This window comes from Sapajus apella, unplaced genomic scaffold (genome assembly GCF_009761245.1).
Source record: "Sapajus apella isolate SASKATOON/1434 unplaced genomic scaffold, GSC_monkey_1.0 scaffold31, whole genome shotgun sequence".
NCBI lineage: Eukaryota > Metazoa > Chordata > Mammalia > Primates > Cebidae > Sapajus > Sapajus apella.
In genome coordinates this window covers 21556036-21575209 of record NW_022436971.1, presented here as the reverse complement: position 1 = coordinate 21575209, position 19174 = coordinate 21556036, and the positions used below count along the sequence as shown (strand labels likewise).

Here is a 19174-nt window from a genome sequence, read left to right as displayed (position 1 = left end):
GATTTAACAGTTCTCAGCTCTTGCTGCTGTGAGAAATCGCTGCTTGATATTTTCCCGTGTCTCCTATGACCACCAGACCTTCCTGTCTCACGCCGGTTCTCTCAAAGGATGGCTGGGCCAAGTGACCAGGAGTGCCAGGCATGCAGCGTTCATCCTGGGACAGGGGCTTGACCTGGATCTCAGCGAGGTCCCAGCTGGAGAGCCCTAGCCAGGCCCCATCCCTGTTCGCTGTCACCTAGCTGTGCCTGACGGCCGTTTAGGGCCAACAACAGAATTCCAGGAACTCTGGGTGTTGAGGAAATCAAGAGGGAACGTAAAGTGTGATTTTAAAAAAATCGTTTTGAATTCTAGCATGGTGTTAAAAGGAAAACCCAGCAAAGAATGATTTGTGAATCTGGCAGCCCCCAAAACCAGGATAGGTTCAGAGGGACTCTGGCCTGCCTCATGACGCAAGACTTACGGACAGAAACAGGACAGTAAGGGAAATACGGAATGAGGTCAGAAACAGCTGAATTGGTTACAGCTCAGGGTTTGCCTTATTGGAACACAGTTTGAACAGTCGTTGCCTAGGATTTGCCAAAACTCTGTGATAGGGAGAGTAGGTCATGGTCTGCTTACACACCCAGCTAGGCGATAGTTCACCAAGTATGGAAAGACCTGTGGGCAGAGTTTAAAATATGTAAAGTGGTAGCTTCAGGCTGAATCTAGCAGTGGCTACACGTGGAAAATGAGAGTCACGGCCCCAAACACGCGGCAGCCTGCTTTCCCCTTCAGTGTGTGTGGATGGATTGGGAGTCTCCAGACACCAGGGCTGGCCCCGCCTGTCCCTGTCCAGTGATGTGGCTTCACTTTGGCCCCTCCCATGCACAAACTCCCACCCCGTGTTCAGGTTTACCAGGACCCCTGATTTCTGAAAGATGGATCCTACTTAGGAGAGGACAGCTTGGCACCGAGTGCTTTGGAGTCTGGGGCAGAAGAAACTTCTTTCAGGTCTGGTGCTTGGCCCCTTCCCACCTGCCTCTGTCCCCCAGGTTGCCTTTTCTACAGGCCTCCTCCTAGGGTGGCGGAGCCGGCATGGGGGCCGGGGGTGCCTGCTGCATGGCCTGACCTGATCAGCGGTTTCTGGGAGCCTGTTCTGTGTTGGTGCCTGGAGAGACCAGCAGGAATGCAAACCTGCCCAGATGTATTTGTCCTTTGAGATCACATCTGCTGAATTTGCTGTGAGCAAAGTTCATAAAAGGAAAGAAGATGAGGAAGGGCCACTGGATTAACACTCCTTTTTCTATAGGGTATTTTGGAAGAGAAGTCCACTAATATTTGAAAAGTGGCTCAATTTACACATTTTAAATATGTAAAACACCTAGTGACTAAAGTGAGATATACTTATTTAAAAGTGTAAGTACTTTCAAAACGTTTTACATATTAACATAGCAAGACTTGGCCGGGCATGGAGGCTCATGCCTGTAATCCCAGCACTTTGGGAGGCTGAGGTGGGTGGATCACCTGAGGTTGGGAGTTTGAGACCATCCTAACCAACATGGAGAAACCCCATCTCTATGAAAAAATACAAAATTAGCCAGATGTGGTGGCATATGCCTGTAATCCCAGCTACTCAGGAGGCTGAAGTTCAGTTGCTTGAACCCGGGAGGCAGAGGTTGCAGTGAGCCGAGATCATGCCATTGCGCTTCAGCCTGGGCAAGAAGAAAAAAAGTCTGTCTCTACAACAACAAAAACAGCAAGACTCAAATATAAACTTTAAAAATCTGAATTTTATGAAATCAGTAATGTGGCTTCACGGTCTCAACTATTGAAGTTCTTCTGTGTTTAATGTTGTGGCTACTTAGCTGAGTAACAGAATATTGAAGAATGGCCCACTATCTCTAACTTGTGAATTAAAAAGTGCCAGAATATCAGACAAAATTATAACTATATTATCGAGAGTTGGATTTGAATGAGTAGATGTGTTCTAGGCTTGAATGTAGTTGTAAGAATGGGAACGTGAATTTAGTACTTGGTGGGGATCGTGGGTCTGGAGGGTGTTTACTGGGGCTGTCCTGGAGAAAGATGATGCCAGTGTGTGAATGCGGGTGTAATAATACAGGGGTCACTTGGATGTAGCTTGGCTTTCGAGAGATAAACTAGCACCTTCTTGCTTTTTGCCATTATCATAAGCAGTGCTGCCAGGACTGTGTATCCCTCCTAAGTTGCCGGGGTCATGACCTCAGCATGCCCGTGGCCCCACGTGAAATCTGGCTCTAGAGTCCTTGCTTTGTGTGTGACTTCAGTCTGAGTGCTTCCCTCACCCACCCAGCCACTCCACTCCTCTGCCTGGATTCCGACCTCCTCCTGGGCTTCGTTCTTTAACTCTTCACACATTACCCGCCCTCAACTCCCCAAGCACGTACCCCTTCTTCTCTCAGCTCTGACAAATAAACACGCTTTTTCAGTTTTACATTTGTGCTCTCTTAACCTCAATTTAAACTTTTAATTTGGATATTCAGTTGACCTTTGAACAACACAGGTTTGAACTGTGTGGATCCACATGTATGTGGTTTTTTTTTTTCCTATAAGTGCAATGAAACATTTTTTGGAGATTTGTAACAATTTGAAAAATCTAGACAAACTGCATAGCCTAGAAATATTGAAAAAATTAAGAAAAAGTTAGAGATGTCATAAATGCATAAAATATATATAGATACTAGTCTATTTTATCATTTGCTACCATAAAATATGTACAAATCTCTTATAAAATGTCAACATATCTCAAAACTTATGCATGGAAACACAGACCATACCGGGTCCATTCATAGCTGAGAAAAATGTAGCAAACATAAAGATGTAAAATTAAATCAAAACTGCATAAAGTTTACTAGTGCATACCGCGGTAATTTTGTAGCTACCTCCTATTGTCTCCGCGGTGATGCAAATGTTGGCTGAAAGCACCATGTGACACCCATTGTCTCTGTGTGAGAAGTTTGTCTGTCTGGTAAGTTTCTCACTGCAGTAAGAAGTGATCCTTGCAGTTCTCACCTGTTTTTCTTCCTGTAATATCGTACACCTAGCGTAGCACTACAGAACCCACATGAAGTGCCTCTAGGGATGCTGGAAGTGGTCCCAAGAAGAAAAGTCATGACATTGTTAGAAGAAGTTGAATGGTTGAGGGCTGCAGCTGCAGCTGCCCAGCATTTCATAAAGATGATTCATCTTCTAAGCAGGAGACATAAACTGGCAGGATCGATATGGACAGGACAGAACTGGAAATGTGCTTTCTTTTTCCTTGCCATTTTCTTAAAAACATTTTCTTTTCTCTAGCTTACTTGATTATAAGAATACAGTATATAATACATATCTAAAAATATGTGTCTGTCAGCTGTTTATGTCATCTGTAAGGTTTCTGGTCAATGGTAGGCTATTGGTAGTTAAGTTTTTGGGGAGTCAAAAATTTGCTTGGAGTTTTGAGTGTGCAAGAAGTCAGGTCCTCTAACCTCCAAGTAGTTCAAGGGTCGACTGTATTTCTGTGGGCTCATTTCATAGGTAAAGTGCCCCCGATCTTTACATAGAATAGTTGCCCCCAACTTCTTTGGCATAAGGGACTGGTTTTGTGGAAGAAATTTTTTTTTCATATCTATGTCTACATATATTTATTATACTTCTGGGATACATGTTCTGGGATACATGTGCAGAACATGCAGGTTTGTTACATAGGTGTACACGTGCCACGGTGGTTTGCTGCACCCGTCGACCTGTCATCTACATTAGGTATTTCTCCTAATGCTATCCCTCCCCTAACCCCCACCTGCCAACAGCCCCAGAGTGTGTCGTTCCCCTCTCTGTATCCTTGTGTTCTCATTGTTCAGCTCCCACTTGGGAGTCAGAACATGCGATGTTTGGTTTTCTGTTCCTGTGTTAGTTTGCTGAGAATGATGATTTCCAGCTTCATCCATGTCTCTGCAAAGGACATGAACTCATCTTTTTTATGGCTGTATTGCATGGTGTATATGTGCCACATAATTTTTCCATGGACAGTGGGGGATGGGAATAGTTTTGGAATGATTCAACCACATTACATTTACTGTGCACTTTATTTCTATTATTACTACATTGTAATATATAATGAAATAATTATACAACTCACCATAATGCAGAATCAGTGGGAGTCCTGAGCTTGTTTTCCTGCAACTAGATGGTCCTATCTGGGGGTGATGGGAGACAGTGGCAGATCATCAGGCATTAGAGTCTCGTAAGGAGCGTGCAACCCAGATCCCTCGCAAGCGCAGTTCATGCTATGAGACTGTAATACCCGGGCTGATCTGATGGGAGGAGGAGCTCTGGGGATAATGTGAATCATGGGGGGTGGCTGTAAATACAGATGAAGCTTCACTCGCTCGCCCCCTGTTCACCTCCTGCTGTGCGGCCAGGTTCCTAACAGGCCAGGGACTGGTCCCAGTCCATGGCCTGGGCTTGGGGACTCCTGGGGCAGAAGGCAGCGGTCGTGAGAGAAGAGTACAGGCTCTGACATAAGGTCTGCACTTGCTCTTTTCTTGTAGTCCAGCCACTCCTGGACATTTTGGCAAGCAGACTAACCTCTCTAGGTTTGAGTGGGGATAAGAAAACCTATGTAACAGAGTTATTAAATGATAAACTGCAAAGTGCCTAGCAGAGTTTATAGTTGCTGCTCAGTAAATGGTGGCTATTTAATGGAGCGTAATAAGCTTTTTACAAAGGTGTCTTTTTCTTAGCACCAGGCATTCAGAAGGTACTCAGTGCATAGCCTTGAATTTTGAATCTATGTCTAACACGATCTAGACCCAGGGCCTACTAGATGCATCCATGTTCTCAGACACGGCACCCTTCGGTCAGTTCCTGGAGCGCAGGGATGTTGGTCTGTTTTGTTCCTGTGTATGTTCAGCATCCAGAACTATGTCTAGCACATAATTAGCACTCAATAAATATTTATTGCATGAGTCCCTGCTGACGACATCTCAATTCTGTGACCAAAGCTAGCTCTATTCTGTTTTGTAGTCTTTGTTTCCTGAGTACATATTAATTCAGGATGAAGAAGAGCTACAAGAATCTTGCTGCCAGAGCTCTTGATCAGCAGCTCATTTGGAATTAATCTCTGTTTTTCATAATGCTCAAAAATGGGGTGATTTATATGTGGACTGATCCAGGTGTTCCTGATTAACCAGCACGTGGAGGCATTGCGAAGTCTTGGAAACGGCACTCCTTTGCAATTTAAACACGAAAACGGGGTTCACTCCCTGTTATGTGTGTGCAGTGCTCTTCTACAAGACAAGCACAGCAGGCCGATTGGTCTGCTTATGACGGTCACTTGACAGACTGAGCTTCCTTCTAAGTGCACTTTAATTGGGGCCCCAGCCTGTTTTCCTGCCCCACTCACAAGAATAGCCTTTGTTGTCTGACTTTCCTAGATAGGGTAGAGACACATATTTCTTCCCAATTATATTTCATTCCAACCAGTTTCTGACAAGGTCACGGTTGCCCTGTATTTTCCCGGTATGGTGAGCTAACAATAAAAGGAAGAGCCTCCGTTTCGCAGTTGTTAACTGTGATCAAGACTCAGCTTAGCTTCCTCCCTGCCAAACATGGAAACGATGAACTTTCCTGTCACCATTCAGGTTGTAATCTTGTTTGTTTTTCATTTAAAAAGATGTTAGAGGCATCCTAAAATGACACAGTGTCTGAGAATCAGGATAGCCCCTGTGGGTGGTGTGACCATGGAGAATTCCTCACGGCCAGGCTGTCAACATGACGAAGGATAGTGCTGCTGCTGAACTTGAGTCATTTTCTTGCTTTGGAGGGTAAAGATAAAATGATCAGATCAGCTGTGTTTGGCCCAAGAATTTCCTTTTGTTTAGATGCTGAAAGAACTGCAGCTAGCTGTGAGAATTTCTAAAGATGTTAGGTGAGCAGCTACAGCTGTACTCAGAAGCCTATGAAATAAATGTCAGCAGAGACACAATTTTGGGCAGAGTCTTACTCATTTGAGTAAAACTCCTGTGATTCACAAGGTAAAGGAGGGACCTATCTGTTAATGACAAGCTCAATTTATTAGAGTCAAAGCTGGTTAGGTTGGTTTTAGGTACTCAGGCAAGCAAACCTAGGAGGTCCTGGCCAGCCGTGCCCCGTGTTCTAGGGTCTGGGGTGCTTTGAAAGTTTCAGTGGTGTTGGTTTCGTGGCCATTGAAAAATTAATGCGTTTTAAATATCCAGTATGATATTGCTAACAAATAATTTTACTTAAAAGAATTCTGCCTTTTGTGAATTCTCTTAAAAACCTGACCATAGTAATATAATGCTGATGTGCACATTTTAATTTAGCATCGGGCTTGTGTAACAATAGAGTGGGTGAAATTCCATAGACAATGAAGTGCATCATGTATAATTTTGACCATTTATGGAGCAGTCATTCTGTCAGTTACCAAGTCATATCCAAGTCCCACGTTCTAACTGGCTAAGCAGGTGCAAGATGAAATTGTGTAGCATGGAAGAAAAAACAGAAGCATGTAAAAAATATCATTGTAGCTCATGATGTTTGTCAAATATATCCTCTTACATCCAGATTTGTTTTTTCAAAAAAAAAATCTTTAAGGTATTTTTAACTGTGCTCATTGGAATTTCCGGATTATGATAATGGGCAGGGAGATTTTATCAGTGCTGACCTTCTACAGCTTTTTTTTTTTTTCCTTCTTTTCATTCCTGAAATGTGCCATAGCTCTTCTGGAAGCATTGGCAACAATAAAGGCTCATCATCCTAACTGGTTAGTCCTTTGGATGGGGTCACTGTTTGGCTGAAAGGGTGTAGGAATCTTCTTGAGATCTTATACTAATGGTGGACAGTGTCCTTGTTGCAAAGCTAGGGGAATGGGATGTGTGTGTCTCACTTTGAAAAACTCCTTTAAATAGCCAAAATTTTATTGAAATCTGATTTTATTTAAAATCTTTATTTTGCATCATTTATTTACTCTGTTGATAAGCTGAGAACATTTATAACTAACCTCTGAGTTTTAGCAGTTTTTAAAGATGAAGTATTCGTGTTTTGTCATTTTTCATAATGTGACTTAAATATGATCTGTCTAGGCACGAGATTTAAAGATGAATATACTTGATGATTTATTTGCATTGCTTATTTCCACTTGTTATTTCAATGTATTAAAAGATCAATTGTGAAAAAAGGTTCAGAAAGTGTAAATGAAATGTTAAGTGACCTACCAGAATTATACCATACATTGTGTGAAACATTTAAACAGTGAAAAAGTAACTATTTACAAATATATTAAAATGTTATTATAAAAAATTATTACCTGAATGCAATTTTAAAAGTGTGTTCTTTATTAGCAATTTTCCAATTTCTTTCATATTATGTTCATCATAAAAATCTCTCCTTAAATTGAAAATAATGTAAAACTATGCCATGAGTACTGCAACTCAAGGTTTAATGGTGTTCACTACTCAGCATGGACACTTGCTCTAGAAGCTAAATACACGGAAGTTATACACCTTATCAGTGCCTTTGTTAATGTCAAATCATGATGCTGATTATTCTGTTAGCTTAGTGTTTATTTAAAATGTGTAGTATAATATCAAAGTTTATTGTAATGCCATGTTTAGATTTTTATCAACGTAATTGACAACTATATTTATTTGAAAGTGTAATTGAAGAATTTTGAAAAATATATACACTCATGAACCTGCCACAAATGTCAAAGTGCAGGACATTTTCCCCATCCCCAGATGTTCCTCCTGTTCCCTTGTTATTCATTCCTTGCTCTATCCTTGGCCTCAGGGAGACCCAGTCAGCTGTCTGTCACTCAGTTTCATATTCATAAGTGGAATTCTACAGGATGTCCTCTTTATGTTTTGTCAATTTTGGCATTTTGCAATTGCTGATACAATATGTATTTTTTTTTCCAGAAACACTGTTATTTGGGTGTGAATCTGCAAAATGAATTCTTTCCATCATAGGGGAGCGCACATTGGACTATGCCTGCAGTTCTGCCCCCAGTCCTCATGTTTCATGTTTCATGGGCTGCTAAAGGAAGCACCTCAGGTTGAGTGTCTTTGAACAATAGAAATTTATTCTTTCACAGATGTGAAGGCCAGAATTCCCAAATTGAGGTGTTGGCAGGGCCGTGCTCCCTCTGGGACACTGGGCAGAACGCGTCCTTGCCTCTTCCAGCTGCTGATGTTAGCTCTCCGTTCACGGCATTCCTTGGCAGTCTCTCCGGTTCCTCCAAGCTCTGCCCTTGCTGTCTCTGTCTCTGTGTGGTATTTCCCCTCCTGCTAAGGACACCAGTTTGTTGGATTTAGGGCCTCCCATAACTGATCTGACCTCATCTTTGCTAATTACATCTGCAAAGACCCTTTTTTCCAAATAAGGTCTCATGCACACATGACAGAAGTGAACTTAAGCACGTCTTTTTTGGGGACACAATTCAACTTATAGCACCCAGTTCTGTCATACGTTCAGGATGCTAAATATCTCTGGGATGCTTGTTTTAAATGATACCCCCATGGAAAGCCCAAAAATCGCCAGCAACAGTTTCCAGGACAAAAGGCAAGAAAGCATGTGGTAGGATGAGTTCTTGCTACTGGGCAAGACTCCAGTAACGGGAAGACGCCAAGGGTTTGACTGCCTCGTGCAGCCCCACACATCATCCCAGCGGCCTGCCGTCTTACAGTGTGTGCCACTGAGAGAGAAAATGCAGTGTCACAGAGAGGTTGGGTATCTGGAAGGGCATGAGTGTGGGCACAGATGCAATTTCAAATCTAGTTGCCATATTGAAAGAAATGGAATAAAATAGGCACAATCGGTTTTAATGATATAATTTCTCCAACTCGATTTTCCTAAAAATTGTCATTTCCATGTGTAATCAGTATAAAAATATGAATGAGCCATTTGACATCCTCCCTTTTGTAGTAAGCCTTCAAATCTTGTGTGTATTTCACATTTACAGCACATCTCAATGTGGTGCTCAGTAGCCTCACCTGGCCAGTGGCTGCCATATTGGGCAATGTGTGTTGGGGGGCAGCACTGGGGGGGGGCGTCCTTTTGAGATGAGTGACTTGTGCCATTTAAACATCAGTGGCCAGATCCCCAATGATTGGAGCCCATTGGCTGAGCCGGTCTCTACGGAGCAATGCACAGTTTGCAGAATGTTTCATACAAGCCATCTCTGTCTTTGCAGTGCACCTGTCGGAAAGGGGTGTCATGATGAGGAGGAGGGGCGTGAGGGGGAGGAGGATGCTTTGGCAAGTGGGAAAATAGACCGGGAGCATTTGTTTTGCTTGCCCGAAGGCATTCATTAGGAAGTGGTAGAGTCAGGACGGAGGCTCATGTCCTTACTGCAAAATGGGTCCTCACACACCTCGTCTGCCCTCTTGCCACAAGGAAGATCAGCGATAGGACCGGATGACCTCTCACGGCCCTTCTGCTGCCAGCACTGCCTGGAGTTCTCTGTCTGCACCATCTTTGGCCCAAACGGTGCACGTGCAAACATGCTATTTGGCAGCCAGTCTTCAACGCTCACAACAGCTGTGAGTTTGGGCTCTCTGCATTTCCATAGCTTCAGTGTTTGGCTGGAGGAATGATTAATGATAAAAGAAGAAAACAAATGGTTTGAAATCCAGATACTTCAGCCAAGTATCATATGGCTAAGTCCCAGTTGTTATAAATAATAAAATAATGACATCACTCTCCTCTGTGATCCAATATGGTGTGAGAGGAAAACAAATTATCATTTGTGAGCTCTAGCTATGTTTTATATTGTTTTACTTCTTTTCAACGTGTTTTTCTCAGTTGTTTCAACACGATGAGCTGTATTCCTGTCAGTTTCATCTCAGCATTCAGCATATAAAACATTCCTCAGCTCACTTGCAGATACATTTTATTTGCTTTTCCAATTGCTGAAAAAGCTCAGAACACAGTTGGAACTTAATTCCCCTGATGCCAAAGCTCTGGTGACATAGTGGGTGGGTAGTTTTGAAGAATTAGGTGCCACAGCACATCTTCAGGGACACATCCCTGAGCCTGAAAATGGAAAGCTTCAGAAAGCAAACATGCAGAGAATGCAGTCTGAGGAACTATATTTCACCATTTACTTTAGTCTGGTTTAAAAATTTAATCAGACACATCAGTAGCTTATTTTGAAAAGGCACCACTTTCCCACTGACTAACAAAAGCAATATTCATTCATTCATTCTGCCACATGAATTAAACGCTCCCCAGGTGCCAGGCTCGTGCGGGGTTTTAGTGAATCGGACCTGAGTCAGAGTCCTCATCTTTAAGAGAGTTTATTTTAATAGGCTGGAACACATACAAACAAATAACGTGCTTTTAGACCCAACAGTCTCAGGGTAAAAGTAACAGGTAAAAAGAGTGAAGGTGAAGTCTGCATAGGTGTTTGTATGTGACAATGCACTTCCAGACACATTATAACATTTTCTTTTTTTTGAGACACAGTTTTGCTCCATCATCCAGGCTGCAGTGCAGTGGCACGATCACAGCTCACTACAGCCTCAAACTCCTGGGCTCAAACGGTGTTCCTACCTTACCCTCTCAGGTATCTGGGACTACAGGCACGTGCTACCATGCCCAGCTAATTTTTTAAAAGATTTTTATAGACACAGGTTCTCACTAGTTGTCACTATATTACCAGGGCTGGTCTCGAACTCCTGGCCTCAATCCATCCTCCCTCCTTGGCCTCCCACAGTGCTGAGATGACAGGTGTGAGCCATGGTGCGTGGCCAAGGTTTTATTCTTGTAACTGCTTTGTGCTGTGTTATGTCTCCACTTTCCAGATGAGAGAAGGAAGGCTCAGAGCCACATCGAAGCTTCCTCGGCAAGGACGGCAGTCACTGGGAACCCTGCCCCTCCCCGGAGGGGCCGCTTCTCCCCTGCCCCTGACTGACTGTTCAGACCCGCTTTGTGGATGGAGTTGAGGCTGTCTCTCTGGTTCCTGTGTCAATACCTTCTGAATGATCTACAGCCACACTTCTCTTTCCCTGCTTTCACCTCGTTCTGGAAGTTGAGGGTTGACAGGGAAGCTAAGTGTTTGATTTCATTTAATTTAACAACTTTAAATAGCCACCTGTGGCTGGTGGCTACCTCAGTCTTTTTCCATCTCAGCTCCCGGGGCTCCATCTCTTCCATGAACAAATCACAGGCACATGGAGGCTCTTGGTCCCGATTCCAAATAGCCAGAAAAGCATCTCTAATCATCTGAGATCAGGTCAGACACTCCCTATCTATGTTATTTTACATATTTTTCTCTTTATATGTGTTTCTCCCACTGGACTGGAGTAGCCTCGAGAGTAGGAGTGGCGTCCTGTGTATGGGGTCCTCAGAATGCAGTGCAGCCTTTGGCAGGGAAAGTACACTCGCGACTGAGTTCAGCCAAGAAAGTATTGATACCTAATATGTTCAAGGTCTTATGCCAGGCACTCCACAAAGAGGACGACAGACCTAGACCCTACTCTCAGAGAACTCACAGTCTAGTTTCACCACTGGAAGACGCAAATGCAATTTAATAAAATCACAGGAAGAGCCTAGCATATTTCAGTCAACGAGCAAGTGTCAGAAGGGCATTTCTGGGCTGGAGTTTGTCTATCAGTGTGTCCAAAGAGGAGGAGATTTCCTGGGGGCAGAAACAAAGTTTGAAAAGGGAATATGAAGGAATATGTGGGAGTTTAGTGCGGCTTCTCGGGGCGATGAGGGCTGAGTCTGCAGAGGGAAGCTGGGTAAGTCATCCAGGACTCTGCAGGCGCGTGCAGCGTTTGAGCTTTATCCTAAAAGCAACAGAAAGCCGTTGAAGTGGACTAGACGGGGCGATGAGAGTCAGCTCTGTGTTCTATGAGGCTGTTTTGACTCTACAGTGGAATACAGATTGGAGGGGTGGGGCAGCTTTGGGGCTGTTTATAGGTTTTTGGAGGCTGTGGAGTAGTCCAGGTGGGATAAAGCTTTGGATGAGGATTAAGGCTGTGGCAACAGAGAACCATGGGTGGACTCAAGATGCGCAGGAGTCACCCGTCGATAAAAGCTGGAGAACGTGGCATTGGTGGCATTGGTGGCATTGGTGGACATGGGAGCTGAGGTAGAGGGGGAGTCAGTCAGGGGTCCCGCCAGGTTCCTGGCTTGGGCAACATCTGGAACAATTAAGTCACCCACCAACCCTGGCAGTATGGGAGCAGGAGCTGGCTGGGCCTGAGAACAAGGAGTTATTTTTGGATATGCCTACTGGGAGAGCCTGTGGAGGTGACTAGGGGACAGCTGAACATAGAATTGCTGTATTAGTTTGCCAGGGCGTCTATAACAAAGTACCACAAACTGAGGGGCTTAGGCAGTGACATTTATGTCCTCACAGTTCTGGAGGCTGGAAGTCTGAGATCCAGGTGTTGGCATGCTGGTTCCTTCTGAGGGCAGGAGGGAGGTCATTCTATTCTCTCTCCTTGCTTCTGGAGGTTTGCTGAAAACCTGTGGCATTCCCTGGCTTACAGGTCACTGCCTTCATGTTCACATGGTGGTCTCCCTGTGTGTGTCTGTCTCCAAATTTTCCCTTTTCATAAGGACACCAGACGTACTGGGTCAGGGCCACCCTACTTTAGTATGACCTCATCTTAGCTAATTGCATTTGCAATGACCCTATTTCAATATAAGGTCACATTCTGAGGTGCTGAGGGTTAGAACTTCAGCATCTGAATTTTGGAAGAACCTGATCTGCTGTGGTATGAATATCTGTGTCCCCCCCACCCCAGATTTATATATTGATGTCCAAATGCAAAAGCAATAGTAATAAGAAGTGGAACCTTTAAGAAGGAATCAGGTTATGAGGACGGAGCTCTTATTGGGAGTAGTGCCCTTAGAAAAGACGAGGAAGGGATCTGTTTGCACCTTCCACCACGTGCGGACCATTTTTGAAGCCAGAGAGAGCCACCCCTCATCAGACACAATCTGCTGGCAGCTTGATCTTGGACTTTCCAGCCTGCAGAAATGTGAGCAATACATCTTCCTTGTTTCTAAATTACCTAGTCTAAGGTATTTTATTGTACCAGCAGGAATAAACTAAGACACAATTTGACTCATAACAAGGTCAGCTGGAGGTGCAGTCTTTGGATTCGTTGAGGTCACTCAGAAAGTGAAAGTGGAGTCGGAAGCCACACTAGCTTGTGGAGGAGCATCACCCTCTAAGACTTGGGTTGAGGAACAGGAACTTAACAGGGGAGTTGAGAAGGAGCTTCCAGAGAGGAAGGGAAAACACAAGGAGGGTGTAAAGTACCAGGAGATGGGGAGGTGGGATCAGTAGCGCCAGATGCTCTTGACAGTCCGAGGAAGTTGCAATAGGGCCGGGGCTGGTCAGATTTCACATCCAATGGCTCTAGGCAGGGTCCAGAATGCAGAGAGAGGATTTGGCCTTTAGAGGAGACACAAAGCTTCCTTTGCGTAGAAGGAGAAATCTCAGCAGAGGCTAGAAAGTGAGACACTGCATGGTGTATCTGGGCATTGGGACCTAGTGTGAGGCGGGTGAGGTGTAGTCCAGGGATAGGCACATTAGGAGTTGAGGCTGAAAAACGTGATGGAGACGTTATTACAAAGGTTGCAATATGTCAAGCTGAGGCTTGAGATTTCCACACTAAAAGCAGCTGACTTTTAGTGGTTCTCTAACATTTAAAGGATAAAGATCTTAAAGGATTTAGCCTATGCTTTGTATTCAATATTGTTTCAGTAAATATTGTGGATGTGCTTGGCTGAATTTGATTGGGCTACCTCTGCCCATCCTGACCTTGTCTTTTGAATATATGAGAAGTTTCGTTTGTATCCATGTAAATATAGACTTTTCCACTGGCAATAAATTTCACAAAGAATCTTTGTATTTAGGATTCATTGAAGATTACCCAAGTATAAAAGTTATCGATGAACTCACAAATCACATAATCTAATCAGTAAACCTATAGAAGAAAAAGAAAGTGCTAAAGTCATTATTCTTTTCAAGAAAACGGAGTCCTCTTTTTCTCTGAAAACAAAAATTATGCATGCTGATTGTGTAAATTACTTATGAAAGCATAACACTTTAAAATAATCCCTCTAATCCCAGCACCCAGAGTTGACGGCATTATCGTTTTGATGTAATCTCCTTGGGTAAAGAGTCTGGAGGCTCCACTTGTAAAGGGAATCAAAAAGACAAGAGTTTGCTGAGGCGGATCGTCGGTCTGGGCCTGCAGGAGATCTGACGTTTACAGCCACAATATGTGTGCAGAGCTGTCTGCTCCAACATCCTCATGAACAGGAAGGTGGCGTGTCTGGATGGCAGAGAAAGGAAACAAGACCTGCATCCCTCAGCAGCTGCTTCTGAGGCCTCGGCAGGACATGCTGTCCAGCCCAGGGTGAGGAGCCAAGGCATGGACCAGCCTGCCGAGCCTTGACTCCTAGCTGGGCAGGAGCTGGGGCGTGTTAGCCAGGGGTCTCTAGAGGGACAGAACCAATAGGAGATATGTGTACATACAGGAGGGGGGATTTATTAGCGGGGATTGACTCACATGTTCAGAAAGGTGAAGTCCCACTTGTGACTTGTGTCAACTTGATTGGATTGAAGGGTGCAAAGTACTGATCCTGGGTGTGTCTGTGAGGGTGTTGCCAAAGGAGATTAACATTTGGGTCACTGGACTGGGATAGGCAGACACACCCTTAATCTGGGTGGGCACCATCTAATCAGCTGCCAGCTTGGCTAGGATAAGAGCAGGTAGAAGAATGTGAAAAGACTAGACTGGCCTAGCCTGCCAGCGCACATCTTTCTCCCATCCTGGATGCTTCCTGCCCTCAAATGTCGGACTCCAAGTTCTTCAGCTCTGGGACTCAGACTGGCTTCCTCGCTCCTCAGCTTGCAGACTGCTTATTGTGGGACCTTGTGATCCTGTGAGTTTAATACTCCTTAATAAATTCCCCATTATCTCTCTATCTATCCTATTCTGTCCCTCTAGAGAGTCCTGACTAATACACCCACCACAGGATACCTGCAGGCTGTCTCTCTGGCTCCCTAGTGCCATTCCTGGGGAGGCTGGTGGCATGGCTCAGTCCAAGTCCAGAAACCTCTGAACCAGAGAGGCCTGGCAGCAGTGCAGCCCCTAGTCCAAGGTCAAAGGCCTGAGAGGCCCCAGGAAGCTGCTGGTGCAAATCCCAGAGTCCAAAAGCCAAGGAACCTGGAGTCTGATGTCCAACGGCAGGAGGAGAAAAGGACATCCTGCCAGGGAGCTGGCTGAGCACTTCCCCTTTACTCCTGCTTTGTCCGAGCTTGGCCCCCAGCCCACAGGACGGTGCTGCCCACATTGAAGGCAGGTCCTCCTCCTGCAGTCCACAGGCACATGCTCAGCCCTTGCTGGAAACACCCTTACAGACACACCCAGAAGCAGAGCTTTACCAGGGATGTCTGGGCATCCCTCAGTGTCAGGTTGACACCTGTTACCAACCATTGCGTAGAGTGAGGGGAGTCTTGGCATTGCTCAGTAAACAAAGAGGCAGGGCCCTGCCTGGTCCATCCCAAGGGTCCGCTGCATGTTAGCTGTTGTTATTAGCTTGTTGGTTGATTCTTTCCTGCTCTCATAGTTTGTCTCCTTGAGATTTTGCAGGAGGCACATGGAGGAGAATGTGTGGGCACAGGTCCTGACTCAGCCTGACCCACCGGCTGGCGCACCCTCCCCATGGTGTGTGTGCAGCTTGAGGCCAGGTAGTTAGTGCACTTTAAAGCAGCACGTTTCTGTGAGAATAAGGCATTTAAGAAAAATCCTTTCATGGCCAGGTGTGGTGGCTCACACCGGTAATCCCAGTACTTTGGGATGCCGAGGCAGGAGGATTGCCTGAAATCAGGGGTTTGGGAATAGCTTGGGCAACATGCCAAGACCCTGTCTCTACAGATTTTTTTAAATTAGCTGGGCAGGGTGGCACACACCTATTGTTCCAGGTTATATTACTCCATTTTCATGGTGCTGATAAAGACACACCTGAGTCTGAGCACTTTGCAAAAGAAAGAAGTTTAATTGGACTTACAGTTCCACTTGGCTGGGGAAGCCTCACAATCATGGTGAGGAGCAAGGAGGAGCAAGTCACATCTTATATGGATGGCGGCAGGCAAAACATGGGAGAGTTTGTGCAGGGCAATGCTTCTTTTTAAAACCATCAGATCTTATGAGACTTATTCTATATCATGAAAAAAGCATGGGAAAAACTTGCCCCCATGGTTCAGTTACCTTGCAACAGGTGTCTCCCACAACACATGGGAATTCAAGATGAGATTTGGGTGGGGACAGCCAAACCATAGCACAGGTGCTTTGGAGGTTGCAGTCAGCCCTGATCTTGCCACTGTAACTCTAGCTTGGGCAACCGAGTGAGACCCTGTCTCTAAAAAAAGAAAAAAAATCTGTCTTAGGCTGGTGTATCATGGCCATTTTTCAAGACATTGAGGACATTTTAGGGCTACAGAGGGGGGTGGCCTTCTCAGCTATAAAAATAACTCTATATTATTTTTTAAAAATTTTAAGTGGCCCACCCCAGGGCTTCCTTAGGATCCCATGAGGTTACACACGCACACACAAAGCAGAGGTGTCTGACTTTCACAAGGTGCTTAGGGCCTACCCATTGTCCTCATCAGACCTGGCACACACCAGAGCTTTTCTCCTTTGAGAATTGGATGCACTTTGCAGGCATGGGGAGAACCAGGAGAAATTCCAGTGCTGAGGTAGCTCTCCTACCTTGTTAAGGGGGTCATTTAGTTCAATGAAAGATGCAGAAAATTAGAGGAAAAAGTTTGTTTTGTGGATAGAGGTAAAGAATAATCATTCTTACGGATTATTTCGTAATGAAAACTGCCCAGTGTTTAGAACACACACTTTTACCCGCCCTTCTAGCTGGATGAGTTTTACCAGATGTCCTCAAGCAAAGGTATTTTATGGCAGGATTGTTTGTGGGTAGGACTTATCTGCAGAATTTTCATATTCTCCTAAAGCAAAATCTGTTGCTTTTTTTTTTTGCCTCCTGATAATTCTGCTCATTGATAAGCTAAAGATGTTTCTGAGTAGGAGGCATCATTTTGTATTTTCTAAGCAGCTCTGTGCACTTTAATTCTTTGTTGTTTTGGGAGGATTTATGTATATACATAATATACACCAAAATATCCGCATGTGTACGTATATTCTGCCATAAGTAGTGTGGAAATTGTTAGTGTACATTGTTTAAAGTCTTCAGAGTTAAACCCCTTTTCCCGGTCTGTACACACGCTGATGTTAAGCTGGGTGGTGGCTTCCACAATGAGGCCTGCTGGCACACCATTTTCACCCTTCCTCCTTCCACTTCTTCATAGCAATATCCATTCAGATAATTTCAGGAACTGTAAGAAATCTCTATCTACTGCACTCCTATAATTAGATAATCATGCGTTTTACCCATGTGACTTTTCTTAATTTTTCTCATAAAAGTTGTCAAAGATGATCCCTTGGCTGAACTGGACCACAGCCCTTGAAGTAAATAAAAAGTCATTTTTTGTTTTTCTGCTTACAGATCCTAGACTACAGCAGCCATTCCTCATACTATTTCAGAGTCACTGTGTTCAGCTGATGACTGTAAATTAATGTAGAGGCTGAGGCATAGTACAAGCTAATGATGTTGAAAGTGGATGTGAAACCGTGGAGAAAGTATAGCAATTTTGGACTAATAACCGTTGTAGCTGGAGTGAAAAACGTTCTTCCTAACCATGCAGGTTCTGTCATTTTTGCCTAATGAGATGAGAATAAGGAAGTTGGATGCTGAGCTTCTTAGAATTAATGGGATCAGGGCTGGAGTGAGGCGCGTCCGACTCAGTGTGCGAGTGTGCTGTGTGAGTGTGCTGTGCGACTCCTTTCTCAAAGATCTGGAATTAATAGCTGCCGTCTCGCTGTTCCCTGAACGTGCCCTGTGTTTTCATATCCCCTACCTTTGCTCATGCTGTTCTATTAAGAAGCCTTTTCCCCCGCTCCTTTGACTGATCAAAACCAATTTGCCCTTTGAGGCTGCCTCAGAACCGGTCTCCTTTGGGCCAGTTGTGTGTTTCTGGACAATGTTGTTCGTATTTCAACCAGGTTTTCACCAGACAGAGCCTGTCTCACTAGGAATGTGCCTATGTCCTGCTCCTGAACTCTTTATTTATTATTTTTTATTTCTATCCTGGCTCATTAGAAACAGGATCGGAGCGATACCCAGGCTACGACTCCTGTGGATGTGGGGCTTCCTCATCCCTGTGTGACTAGACGTGGGGCCTAGCACGCCCAGTGCTTGTTAGAGGCACCGACATGCACACCCATCTTCCCTTTCCAGAGTCTCATTTTCTGGGAAAATTGTTAAGACAGAACAGGTTGACCATTCATTTAAAACCCGAGGCATAAGCGACTGGTAGCTGATTCTATTTTTAAAGCCCTTCAAATATCTTTTGTTTGTAGACTAAATGAAGAATGGTTATGGATTAAATACAGGAGTGGCAAAAAAAACAAGGGATGTTCTGTTTTGTATAGTCAAGCCAACCAGATTGCCATAGATTAATTGTTGCAATTTAGTATAAAGTCAACTGTACAGCAATTGGGTGTGTCCAACTTGGAGTACAATTCACTGGGCTAAATTTTATGCTTGCAGACAGACATGGCACTCCTGTTTGTTTTAGCAAAGGTTACCATCATACATCTCATGGCAGAACTTTGCCCAGGGGATCTTATTATTTTTGAAGCATGTTTAGTGTTATATTTTTTTTTTTTACCCAACTGGAGATAATATCCTCAAAGGAAAGAATATTTTCTCATTAAATGGCCCAAAATGAGTAAGATCACATGGAAGGAGGGCTATTACCTAAAAAATGTTCTAAGGTTATTTTGGTTATTTGGGAAAAAAATGTGAAAAGGAAAGATATGGAAGCATAATAGGTATAATAACCAGGTAATAATACAATATAAAAACGCTTTGGATTTTATCTTCTTTTGAAGCTTTATCAACTATTTCCCTGGTATGTGTAGCATACAATAGCAATTAAAAAATCTCAGTATGATTTCTTTTATAAGGTATAAATACACATCATATTCAGAAAAATGAAAAGTTTGAGATGACAATCTGTGGTTTTCTAATTTTTTTCTTCAACTTTCATTTTAAG

General features: G+C 44.0%; 1 long non-coding RNA gene across 1 annotated transcript; it reads left to right on the top strand.

Moving 5' to 3' along the window:
- Nucleotides 1-767: 767 nt before the first annotated feature.
- Nucleotides 768-15237, top strand: LOC116562079. Its single transcript, XR_004273756.1, has 3 exons — nt 768-779; nt 11735-11740; nt 15162-15237. It is a non-coding gene; the product is annotated as an uncharacterized LOC116562079 (long non-coding RNA).
- The last annotated feature ends 3937 nt before the right edge of the window (nt 15238-19174 follow it).